General features: G+C 37.7%; 1 long non-coding RNA gene across 1 annotated transcript in view; it reads left to right on the top strand.

Moving 5' to 3' along the window:
• LOC129643952 (uncharacterized) overlaps positions 1–11,744 on the top strand; it is a 29,794-nt gene extending 18,050 nt beyond the window's left edge. Inside the window, exon 5 of the long non-coding RNA XR_008710625.1 lies at positions 11,099–11,744. This is a non-coding gene — a long non-coding RNA (uncharacterized LOC129643952). The remainder of the gene's footprint in view (positions 1–11,098) is intronic.
• The last annotated feature ends 483 nt before the right edge of the window (positions 11,745–12,227 follow it).

Here is a 12,227-nt window from a genome sequence, read left to right as displayed (position 1 = left end):
ATTTGCCAGGCAGAGGGAGCCACAGCAGGCTAATGCTGCAAAACCATGTGTCCCCTCTTCTTTGTTGACTCGTATGAATTTACTAGGTATTATGTATATGAAATTTTCATTCTATATTGTTAATATTTCCTAAAGCTCTTTTGTTCTTTTGATTTTATTTAAGGTGTTTTAATACAGAAATGCTGATTTAATTAAGTATAGCTATCAATATTAACTCTTTATAGGCTTTATAATTTTTGGAATTTTAGTTTAAGAAGGCTGTGTATCACCAATGTTATTAACATATTCTTCAACATTTTCCTCTAATATTTTAAATGTCTTTAAAATTCTAAAATATGAGTACATTCTCACAAAACTGTAAACAATTTCTAGTAATATGATGAACTAGGCCTTAAGTAAAATCCTTCCCAGTATAGCACATGTAAAAATCCCATATAAAATATCAAAACAAACAAAAATATTTTATGTATATTTGTCTGAGGCTGAACTGGTAAGAAATTAAGGGAATTTTTTATAAGCTGGGTGAAAAGAAAGCAAAATCTGGAGGGATAGCAAAGCCCTCAGTGTTTACGTGATCTTAGTGGCCAACAGTCCAAGTTTTAATGGGCCCAGTGCTTCAGGGACAAAGAGAATACCAAGGTCCAAAGTAAGATGGGAGCTAGGATGGGGTATCTTCAAGGATGACTCTTCTGGTGACTGAACTAGAAAAATCCCATACAGCAGAGGGTTAGTGGTAATATTTGCCAATCTCACTTGGGCTCTGGGCAGAGCTGAAGCAAGAAGAGAAAGGCCTGAGAATTCTTACTCATCAACCTACTTCCACATGTGTTTAGAACTGTACATTCAAAAAAAATGCCCCAGGCCAAAAATGAAGCTGGGGCTTCCTTCGTGGCTCAGTGGTAAAGAATCCTCCTGCCAGTGCAGGAGACAGAGGTTCCATCCCTGGTCTAGGAAGATTTCACATGAGGTGAAGCAACTAAGCCAGTGTGCCACAACTACTGAGCCCGCGTACCGCAACTGCCGAAGCCCGTGCACCCTAGTCTGTGCTCCGTAACAAAAGAAGCCACTGAGATGAGAAGCCTGTGCCCTGCAACTGCAGAGTAGCACACGCAGCAACGAAGACCCAGCCCAGTCAGAAATAAATAAATACAAAAGACTTTTAAGAAAGGTACTTGGGAGTGTCCCTAATACCAAGAGGAAGCAATATGTGAGGAAATAGCAGAACTAGCACAATGCCAAGTCAGGCATCAAAGTCTTCAAATAATGGAATGACCTGGTACAGAATAAAATAGAAGTACCAATATGTTTAATGTATATGAAAGATTATTGAAAGAATACCAAACTATAAATTATCAGAATTGGCCACAGAGATTTGAAAAAGAACCAAAAAGAACTACTACATATTAAAGATGTAATAACTGAAATTAGAAACTCAATGGAAATCTTGAAGAGTCAATTAGGCTCAATTGAAGAAATAATACATAATAGATTGGAGGAAATTACAACAAATTCAGAAGACAAAGAGAATGAAACTACAAAAGAAATATTAAGAGACACACAGAGAAGTTCTGAAATGTTTAATTGCAGTTTCAGGAGGAGATAACAAATAAGGGAGAAATTATACTATTCCAAGAAATAATATTGAAAATCCTAAAATTTGAGGAGAGAATTTCTTCTTTTCATCTCTTGATGAGAAATACCAATACACAGATCAGAAAACAGAAAGAACTGCAGACAGTGTAAGTAAAAAGAAATCCACAACTAGTCATATTAGAGTGACATTTTAGAATGCCATAGGAAGAAGACTATATTAGAAGCATGAAGAGAAAAAGACAGTGTTATCTATAAAAGAACTGTATTTAGACTGAAGGATTTTCCCATAGCAACAAAGGAAGCCAGAAGACAGCAGAATGGTACATTAAATGTGCTGAGAGAAGATAAATGTCAAAATATCCTATAATATGCAGCAAAATTATCTTTCAAACATGAGGTTAAAATTAAGTAATTTCTGACTGAAAAAACTGAGAGTTTTTATTACAGCAAACCTTTATTCGAAGATCTAGAGAATGCACTTTAGGATGAGGGATAAAAAGCACAGAAAGAGAAAAGTGAATAAGAAAAAATAGTGAGCAAAGAATATGGTAAACATGTCGATAAATCTAAGCAAACATTTATTGAATAAACCAATGATAATGTTTATTTTGAGGGTTAAATAAGGGAAGCTAGACACACCTAGACAACAACAGAATGTATAATGAGAGTGGTGGAAGCAATTAAAACATTCTAAGGTTCTTTAATTTTCCTAAGCGTGGATAACCACACTGATTATTCTTCAGGCATTAAGTTAAATATAAACTTAAAATTTCCAAGGTAAGTATATTCATTCATATGCATTGCTACCTAGCAAATTCCCACAAATTTATCTGCTGAGAATAATATATATCTGCTTCTCAGTTTCTGTGGGTCAGGATCTCAGGCAGGGCATAGCTGAATCCTTTGCTCAGGGTCTCTCTCACAAGGTTGCCATCAAGGTGTTGGCCAGGCTGGGATTCTCACTGGGAACTCAGGGTCCTTTTCCAGTTCATTCAGGTTACTGGCAGTATTCAGTGTCTTGTGGTTGTAGGCCAGAGGCCTCAGCTACCAGAGACTGCCCTCAAGGGAAGTCACGATATGACTCTTTGTGTCCCTCCAGGCCAGCAAGAAAAGTCTGCTGCTTCAAATTTCCCTTTTCTGGAAGTACCTACCCTTTCCTACAGTAGGTTCTCCTGATTAGGTCAGGCTCAACCAGGATAATCTCCCTTTTAATCAACTCAAAGTCAACAAAAGTGGAACCTTAATTGTATTTTCAAAATTCTTTCACTTTTGCCATATGATTTAATCAAGATGGTAATATCCATTATATTTACAGTCCCCACCTACACTCATGGAAAGGGAATTATACATGACAGGATGGGAATCAGGAGGAGCTATCTCAGAACTCTGCCTCTTTCAGTAACCATTAAGAAGTACAATTGATTCTATGCTTTCCAAACCAATAAAGGTGAAAAAAGAATAAAAAAAGGAAAAAAGTATAGTCAACTAAAACAAAGAGTGAAAACATTGAAAAGTGGGGTACATGGAAAATATAAAAATAAAATGATAACTAAATCACAGCCAATCTCAAGAAACTACATTCTTCTGATGCAGTCAAAGATTGGCAGTTGAATTTTTTAAAAGTTCAACTTTTTGCTTCAAGAAGATACACATCTCACCGTAACAAACACAGAAAGTTTGAAAGGAATGCAAGCGAACACTAACCAAAAGGAAACTGAGATGGCTAAAGCAGAAACAGACAAACTTCAAGAAAAAAAGTATTGCTAGAGGTCAACTAGGTCACTACATATTGAAAAAAAATTCAATCCATGGGCAAGATATAAAAATTTTAACTTTGTTAGCACCTAAAATATTTTCAACATATGGGATGCAAAATTGTCAAAAGTTGAAGAAGAAATGATCATATCACTGTTAGAAATATTTTAACATTCTTCTTTCTTTGATCAATAGATCATGCAGACAAGTTCTGAGAAACAATTACAAAACTTGGCCTAACAGACATAGAATATTGTACCCAAATATTAGAGAATACACATCCCTTTCAAATGTATGTGGAATTTTTACAAAAAATTACCACATACTAGGACATAAAGTATTTCAATAAATGTCCAAGAACCAGTATTCTTGACCAGCATAAAATTAAACTAGAAAAAAATAATAAAACTTCCACATATTTGCAAATTTAGAAAAAAACTTCTAAATAACTGAAGGGTCAAAGGAAAAAATTACAATGGTAATTAGAAAATGAGTAAAAATGTGTGGCATGCAGTTAAAATGTTACTTTGGGGGAATTTACAGATAAATGCTTATATGGAAAAGAAAAAGATGAGAATAAATGAGAACTCATTTTCCGATATTATAAACAAGCAACAAAAACAAGAGACAAAGCAGAAAAAGCAGAATGTGGGAAATGATGAAGATAAAAACAGAAATTAATAAAGTAGAAAATAAACTAAATGATATATTACTTAGAAATATATATATTACTTTTTATACATTAGTAATATATAACTTAGGTCTTATTACTTAGTAAACAATATATAGCTTAAGTAATAATTATTACTTATTAGTTATAGTACTATAACTTACTTATAGTAATATAGTAAGTTATAGTACTGTAACTTATTTATAGTAAGTTATAGTAATTAAATAATTATTACTTAATAGTTATAGTAAGTATAGTAATTAAGTAATAATTAATACTTAATAGTATAGTAAGAGTATAGTATAGTAAAAATAATAATAAGTATTATTTTTTATATGTTACTTATATAATGCTGAATATTTTTCCTATAGAAAAAAACCTAAAACCAAAAGCAAGGAGTGAGTAACACTAGCTACAGGTTAACAGTTATTTTCTGGGTGAGGAGGGGGAAACAATCATTTAGGGGCCCCCAGAGGTCTTCATGGTATAGGCAATGTTCTATTTCCTTAACTGAGTGGGAGAGACCCTGGTAACCATTTACCCTTTTACTTCTTCTTCTTTCCCTCCCTCCTTTTCTTCCTTTCTTACTATTTTCTTTTTGGCCATGCTGTGCAGCTTTCAAGATCTTAGTTCCCTGACCAGGAATTGAACCTGAGTCCTTGGCAGTGAAAGCGCTGAAGTCCTAACAACTGAACCGCCAGGGAATTCCCTTCTTCTTTTCTTTTAATGTGTATATACAGTATATAATTTATTTCATATTGTAATGTTTTGCACTTTTTAGTTAATTTTTTTTTTTACTGTACTTTTTAAATGCAGACACAGCAAAAATCTCCTTATAACCAAGCCTCCCTCAGAGGAAGACAAACTCTTACCAGTTTCATGTGTCTTTTTCTAGATTTTTTTTCCTTACATTAACATACATATATCTGAGAAACATATAGTGTACTATTTTGTGGGATGGAGGTTAACATAAAGTAATATTTTACCAGCTGTACTATTGTAGAATTTCTTTCCCTTAATAATATCTCTTAGCAAACTTTCTTTATAAGTACACACACACATTTCTGATGTGTGTGTGTTTTCATAGTATATCAACCAGAATAAGCTAGGCTGTGCAATAGTAATGAACAAACTTAGATTCTTGGTAGCTTACAACAACAATTGTATATTTTCATGCTTATGCTACCTGTCTCCTGGGGATTGACTTACACTGTGTGTGTGTGTGTGTGCGTGTGTGCGTGTGTGTGTGTCAGTGTACGATGTACTTGTCTCTGCACCTCCCACTATGTAAAGGTTTTTAAACTGCTTATTATTGATTATTTGTGGTTTTTTTTTTTTTTTGCCTATTTTCTCTTCTATACCAAATTTCAATCAGCTTGTCAAATTTTATTAAAGGACATAGAGTTTAACTATGGCTTTTCTCCTTAAAGCCCAGTTCTCCCTCTTCTCAGTAAATGGCATCATTATCCTCCTAGTTTAGTCAAAAAACTTAGGAGTTATTAATATCTTGAATGCTCTCTCACTCATATCTAATTCATTAGCAAGTCTTGTGGCTACTGCCTCCAAATTGTATCTTAAATCTGATCACATACACGAATAAATTTACTAGTAGTGGCAATATGTCCTTATCCTTAAAAAAAAAAAAAAAAAAAATCCCTGCATGCGAGCAAAACAGAACCTCTAAGTTGTTGACCACCTGGGTTTTTTCCTGGTGTCTGTTATTTGAAACCAAACACAATTATTAAAAAGTAGGGGTCTTTTAAATTTGCAATATTGAAAAGATTTACTATACATTTGGAAACCAGATATACTGTTCATAAAGAAATTCCAGACATTAAGAATCTAAACTTAAAAAGCAGAATGATTAAAAAAAAAAAATCAGACCATCGTTAGGATGAGGTAGTTCTTCACACTATTTGCCAAACTGATCTGGTTTGCCCCCTTGCTGGGTGCACAGTGGGACAGCACTTCCTGCCTCCCCGTGGTCACATGAGGCCATGGAACTCATTTTGGCTCATGAATTGTGAGCAGAAGTGCAAGGGGTGCCTGTGGCCCAGAACATTTAATTGGCTGTGTAAGATCCCTCAGATAGTGACTGGCAGTGTTCATGGCAGTGGCTGCTCCATAAGCCTGGGTCCCAGAATGAGGAAAGAAATCTTGCATCTTGTTTATTTGTTGATGTATTTATCTCCCCGCTCCCACCTTGCATTGGGCTTCCCTTGTAGCTCAGCTGGTAAAGAATCTGCCTGCAATGCAGGAGACCTGAGTTCGATCCCTGGATCAGCAGACCTGGGTTTCATCTCTGGGTTGGGAAGATCCCCTGGAGAAGGGATAGGCTACCCACTCCAATATTCTGGCCTGGAGAATTCCAGGGACTGTGTATAGTTCATGGACTGTGTATAGTTGCAAAGAGTTGGAAATGACTGAGCGACTTTGACTTTCACCCACCTTGCATTAGAATGTAAACGTGAGAGCAGAGGTGCTGTGTCACTCATCACTGTACCTCCAATGCTTAAAATAGTAACTGACTCATAATTAAATGTTATACAAATATTTGTTACTGGTTGATTTCGACTGAGGCTGAATTTAATTTACAGATTACTTTAGGAGTGAACTGGCATTTTTACAATGTTATATCTCTTTCTTTATTTGGCTGATTTTTTAAAGACCAGCAGTAAAGATTTAATATTTTCTTCATACAGGCCTTGTGTACATATTACCGAGTTTACCGCTCAATATTTTACAGTTTTTATTGCTATTGAGAATGTTTTTTCTCAGTTACTGCTGGCTATGAGGAATGCTACTATCTTTGTATGTTGATCTTGTGTCTTGGCCAGAATGTCTTCGTTTGTCGTTCAGTTCTCTGAGTTTTGTAGGTATGCAGTCACATTGTCTACAAATTTCCTTGCCTTTCCCTGTGACTTGGGATTCTTGGGTGACTGGCTTATAATTTGGGGGCTCCCTGAACATTATTTAAATTAGTATTTTATGCTATTTCTATACTACAAATGTACTTATTTGGTGTTCTGGATCACAGCTGAGAGGTTATGTCCCTCCTCTTTCCTTATGAAACTGATGTTTGTTATTCATAGGCTGTGTCAGATACTGGATTATTGTGAGCCTGTAACAAGGATTCTGGAGACCATGTATATGTGGGTGGGAGCGAACATCATCAGTAAACATTTGAGGAAAAGCAAGAAGCTAATAACCCCAGCTGGGGACAAGCTTGGTCAGGTCATCAAACTGGTTGATGTTGGCCAGCTAGCTCCAACACATGATCTGAGGAATGGAGGCAGTTCTCCAACCTGAAATAGAAACTCTGGAGGGTAGCTGACATAGAGAAGGTATCAAGATTCTGTTCAGGGCCATTTTTGCCCAAACCTCTAGGGAAGCAACTCTCCATAGGAGGAATACTTTGATGGAAAAGAAAGCTGTGGCTTTCAAGAAAGGAAGCCCCCCACAAGCTGAACTCGCCAAGAAAGGTCCAAGTCTTGGAGAATATTGGATTACCATTTGTCTCTAACATGCATGATGCACTGGGCCTCAGACTCAGCACGATGCAGCAGCCCTGGGAAGGCTCCCTTGACCTGAGACAGAGTCACAGATTCTTCCACTAGGCTTCTTAGTAGCCTCTGTGCCCGCTTCCCAGGTAAAGAATCTGCCTGCCAATGCAGGAAACACAAGAGATGTAAGTCCAATCCCTGGTTGGGAAGATCCCCTGGAGGAGGGCATGGCAACCTACTCCAGTATTCTTGCCTGGAGAATTCCATGGACAGAGGAGGCTGGTGGGTTACAGCCTATAGGGTCACAAAGGGTTGGACATGATGAAAGTGACTGAGCAGCAGCAGTTGCCTTTTTGTTCTATCAAGCGCTTGATGGATTGGATGATACCCTCCTGCATTGGTGAGGACAAACTTTTTTACTCAGTTTACTAACTCAAATGCTAACCGCTTCCAGGAATACTCTCACTAACACACCCTGAAGTAATGTTTTGCCTGGGCATACCCCTTTAAATTGACACATAAAATTAACCATCAGACACTGGAAATGGAGCATAGTACTCTTTTGCAAGGAGCCAAGATACAACTTTACATTACCTCTCAAAAAAGTTGCTAACAATAAATCTCATTGTTTTTGTTGTTCTGTTGCTAAGTGGTGTACAACTCTTTGAGACCCCATGGACTGTGGGACACCACGATCCCCTGTCCTTCACTATTTCCCAGAGTTTGCTCAAACTCATGTCCATTGAGTTGGTGATGCCATCCAACCATCTCATCCTCTGTGGTCCCCTTCTCCTCCTGCCCTCAATCTTTCGCAGAGTCTTTTCCAATGAGTTATCAGTCTTTTCCAATGCGTCTGTATCAGGTGGCCAAAGTATTGGAGCTTCAGCTTCAGCATCAGTCCTTCCAATGAATATTCGTTTGGCAAAGCAAATATAAACCTGTCTGCTATTCCCATGACCAATAATAAAACAATCTTCAGTTCCAGGGTCCATTTGTTTCCATTTTTTTGTGGCCAATTCTCAGAATTGTGGAAGCTCATATCCTGGGTACAGTCTGGTCATCATGTAGTTAACTTTTCCACCCTGGGGTTTCAGTGTCTATAAGAATATGAATATGGCCCAGAATATTATCTATAGTCCTTGAGAAAGAACTAAAGGCCCTTGACTAGGTTTAATGACTACATGATCATTACTGTCTCCTTTGACTGTTTTCCTTTGTTTCTGCATTTCTCATTTATCTGATTAAACTTATTCTTTGACTAAAATTTTCCACAGACAAAAAGCAGACAAAGGAGATGAAGGTGGGGGAAGGCAAGGACCATAGGGTCCCGCTCCATTTTACTTGGAAGAAGCATGAAGTCATAACAACTACATCATGTAGATGTTATTATCCCACCCTGTCCTCTTACAACTTTGATTTCTTTTTAACTGCAATGAGAAATAATGTGCTTTACCAAACTGTTCATGAAATAACTTTGAACAATTACCTCAAATAGCTTATGCTGCTGCTGCTGCTAAGTCACTTCAGTCATGTCCGACTCTGTGCAACCCCGTAGATGGCAGCCCACCAGGCTCCTCTCTCCATGGGATTCTCCAGGCAAGAACACTGGAGTGGGTTGCCATGTCCTTCTCCCATGCAGGAAAGTGAAAAGTGAAAATGAAGCCGCTCAGTCATGTCTGATTCTTCGTGACCCCATGGACTGCAGCCTACCAGGATCCTCCGTCCATGGGATTTTCCAGGCAAGAGTACTGGAGTGGGTTGCCATTGCCTTCTCCAAATAGCTTATGAGTATGGCATTAATAGAATTTGATAAACAAAATGTTTTTGGAATTACATATTTTGATTTAGGAGAGAGAAGCTAATTATTTATTTCAAAGTACTAGAAAAAGAAACTGACAAAACTGGATGTGGCAGGGGTAAGCAGAAGAAAGCAGTGATCTATAGTAAGTGTCATAAAGATTCCCCAAGATGGGTATCTGTGAATATTTATTGTTTATCAATAAGGGCCATGGGCTCTACAAGGTTGAGACCCATTTCTCTATATTTGCTTCCTGAGAAATCTCATCCATTAATCTGGCTTCAAATACATGTGCTTCAAATCTAACTATTTCCTTGGCTTCAGTGTCTTTGAATGAGTCCCCATTGCTTATGCATTATATGGCAGATCAAAAACCAAATTGTTAATTTGGTATTCAAGCATCCTCCAAACAAGGTGCTCTTCACACATGACCAGATTTGATCCCCATCCCACACCCACACATCCTCTTTACTCAGCTATATCAAACCTCAGCTCTTCTCAGAACACACTGCACACTTCCTCTCCTCTGATTTCAATTTCATTGTCCATCTGGGAAGGCCTTTCCCTTTCCTCCTCTTTCATTATGCAAATGAGATATCATTCAAAGGCCACTCATCCTGAAAAGGACTTCTGGTCAGAATGAACAGTCCTTGTGCATTCCTATGGTACTTCCGAGTGGACCTCTTTTTCTTATGACACCTCACATTCCAGTCGGAGAAAGCAATGGCACCCCACTCCAGTACTCTTGCCTGGAAAATTCCATGGACGGAGGAACCTGCTGGGCTGCAGGCCATGGGGTCGCTAAGAGTAGGACACAACTGAGCGACTTCACTTTCACTTTTCACTTTCATGTACTGGAGAAGGAAATGGCAACCCATTCCAGTGTTCTTGCCTGGAGAATCCCAGGGACGCGGGAGCCTGGTGGGCTGCCGTCTATGGGGTCGCACAGAGTCGGACACGACTGAAGCGACTTAGCAGCAGCAGCAGCAGCAGCACTTTCCAGTTATCATTGCTGTCTTTTACCCATTTCAAAAGAAGTAGTCAAAATGTCTGAGCACCAAAGTAGGCAATCAAAAGCATGGCCAGAAAGACATTAACCAAGAGGCATCTTTGTTTTCATAAGTATTTTAAACTAAAATTTTATTTCATTCATGTAAAGGATTTCTAATTATGTTATCTCCAGATGCCTTATTCTATCCTCTGCTCTGTATTGCTGTGACTAGGGGCCTGAAATCCAACATTTCCTAAGTGTTTTTTTGCCAGTTGGCTTCCAGTTAGATTCTGCTAGTAAGAAACACCATTGGAAACTCACAAGGCAGGGACAGGGGAGAAGCCAGTATTTGTTTTCTCTACACCTCTCTCTTTCCTTTGTAGAGAAGCATTCCTGGGGTCTGTGTCCATCCCAAGTAAGGTTGCTATATTCAGCAAATAAAAATAAACAACAACCAATTAAATTTGAATTTAAGATAAGCAATGAATGCTCCTTTATTTTAGGTATACCCCATTTAATATTTGGAACATACTTACACTAAAAAGTTCTTCATTGTTCTTTTGCAATTCACACTTATCTGGTGTCCTGTATTTTACCCCCACTTGTACTGACAAGGCCTCAGCATTTTGTTTTAATTATCTTCCCTTAGCCCAGTTTCTGGCTTGATTCAGTCTATTTCTGAGTCTTTAAGGACTGATTCTGCTGCATGACGTAGGTTTCCCAATTTGGTTTCCCTCATTGACAGATTAGGATTCAGCTTCTTCTAGTGTACAACTCTGATTTCTTAGTTTATCCTCTAGAAAGACTGGAAAGGAGAATGTCAGTGAATGACAGTAGAAGTATGTGAGAAGCAGCCATGCAGATCTGGCCCTCTGATTTTTTATCCTGAAGCTGACTCCAGTGTCCTCTCATGAAGCCGGGTAAGACCATATAGTTCAATTATTCAAGGGCTATCTTTGTTTACACCGGTTTTCTGGAATCTTCATTATTGGCCACACTTCCACTTTCAAAACTGTCCAAGTGTGGATGATAAATGATGTGGATGCCCCAAGCTTGAGCCACGGTGCTGGACACTGACCTGCAGATCCTCTCCCCTCACTCTATTGCCCTCACACTTCTCAGCTCCAGTTAAGAAATGCTTCCAGTTCCCTGGACACAATGTGCTATTTCACCCTTATTTTTGATGGCTCCTGTGCTTCCTTAAGGTTCTATTACCTTATTTATAACAATATTCACACCACGTATTTATCTTCTTCATTAGACTACTTGAAAATGGAGACTGTTTTGATTGAACTGTATGTATTGCCAACATCTTGCATTAAATCTACATATATTATGTTCTCAATATAAGTTTGATGAATAAAGTGTATCAAGATTAAATTATATATGTATATAAACAAAGATAGAAAATAAACAAAAGTAAATTCATAATCAGATTTGTAAATGTTTCAGATGATTTTTAAACATTTTAATATTGTTTTTATAATAAAATATTTTATAAATAGCAAGGTTGATCATAGAGTATTTTTTTTTAATATTTTTAAAAATAGTTCAATCCTCAGTTGCTTCTTAAAGGGTGAAGTCTCACTTATTCTGTTTGTAGCAGATATACAGTACTTGCCATTTTGTGTGTACCCAATAAATATTGAATGAATAATCACAGATTGATTGTGTGTTTGAAGAGAAATGAGTGGCTATAAAGAATGGGGATCTTAAAATAATTTTTAAAAGAATTTGCTGACCTATACAAACCTATGATTTGGATGATTGACATGAAAAGGGAGTCAATTCGGTTCATGGTGGTCAGGTTGCATGGCCCAGTTCTTCGGGTTCCCCTTGCTGCTGGCTGGGCAGACATTCAGAGGATACTGAGAGCTTCGCATGTAGCTAGGGCCAAAGATATCTGAGTCATCTGTC

The sequence above is a fragment of the Bubalus kerabau genome, chromosome 2, assembly GCF_029407905.1.
Source record: "Bubalus kerabau isolate K-KA32 ecotype Philippines breed swamp buffalo chromosome 2, PCC_UOA_SB_1v2, whole genome shotgun sequence".
Classification (NCBI taxonomy): domain Eukaryota; kingdom Metazoa; phylum Chordata; class Mammalia; order Artiodactyla; family Bovidae; genus Bubalus; species Bubalus kerabau.
Note: the sequence above shows the minus strand (reverse complement) of the source record. Positions and strands in the feature narration are given on the sequence as shown.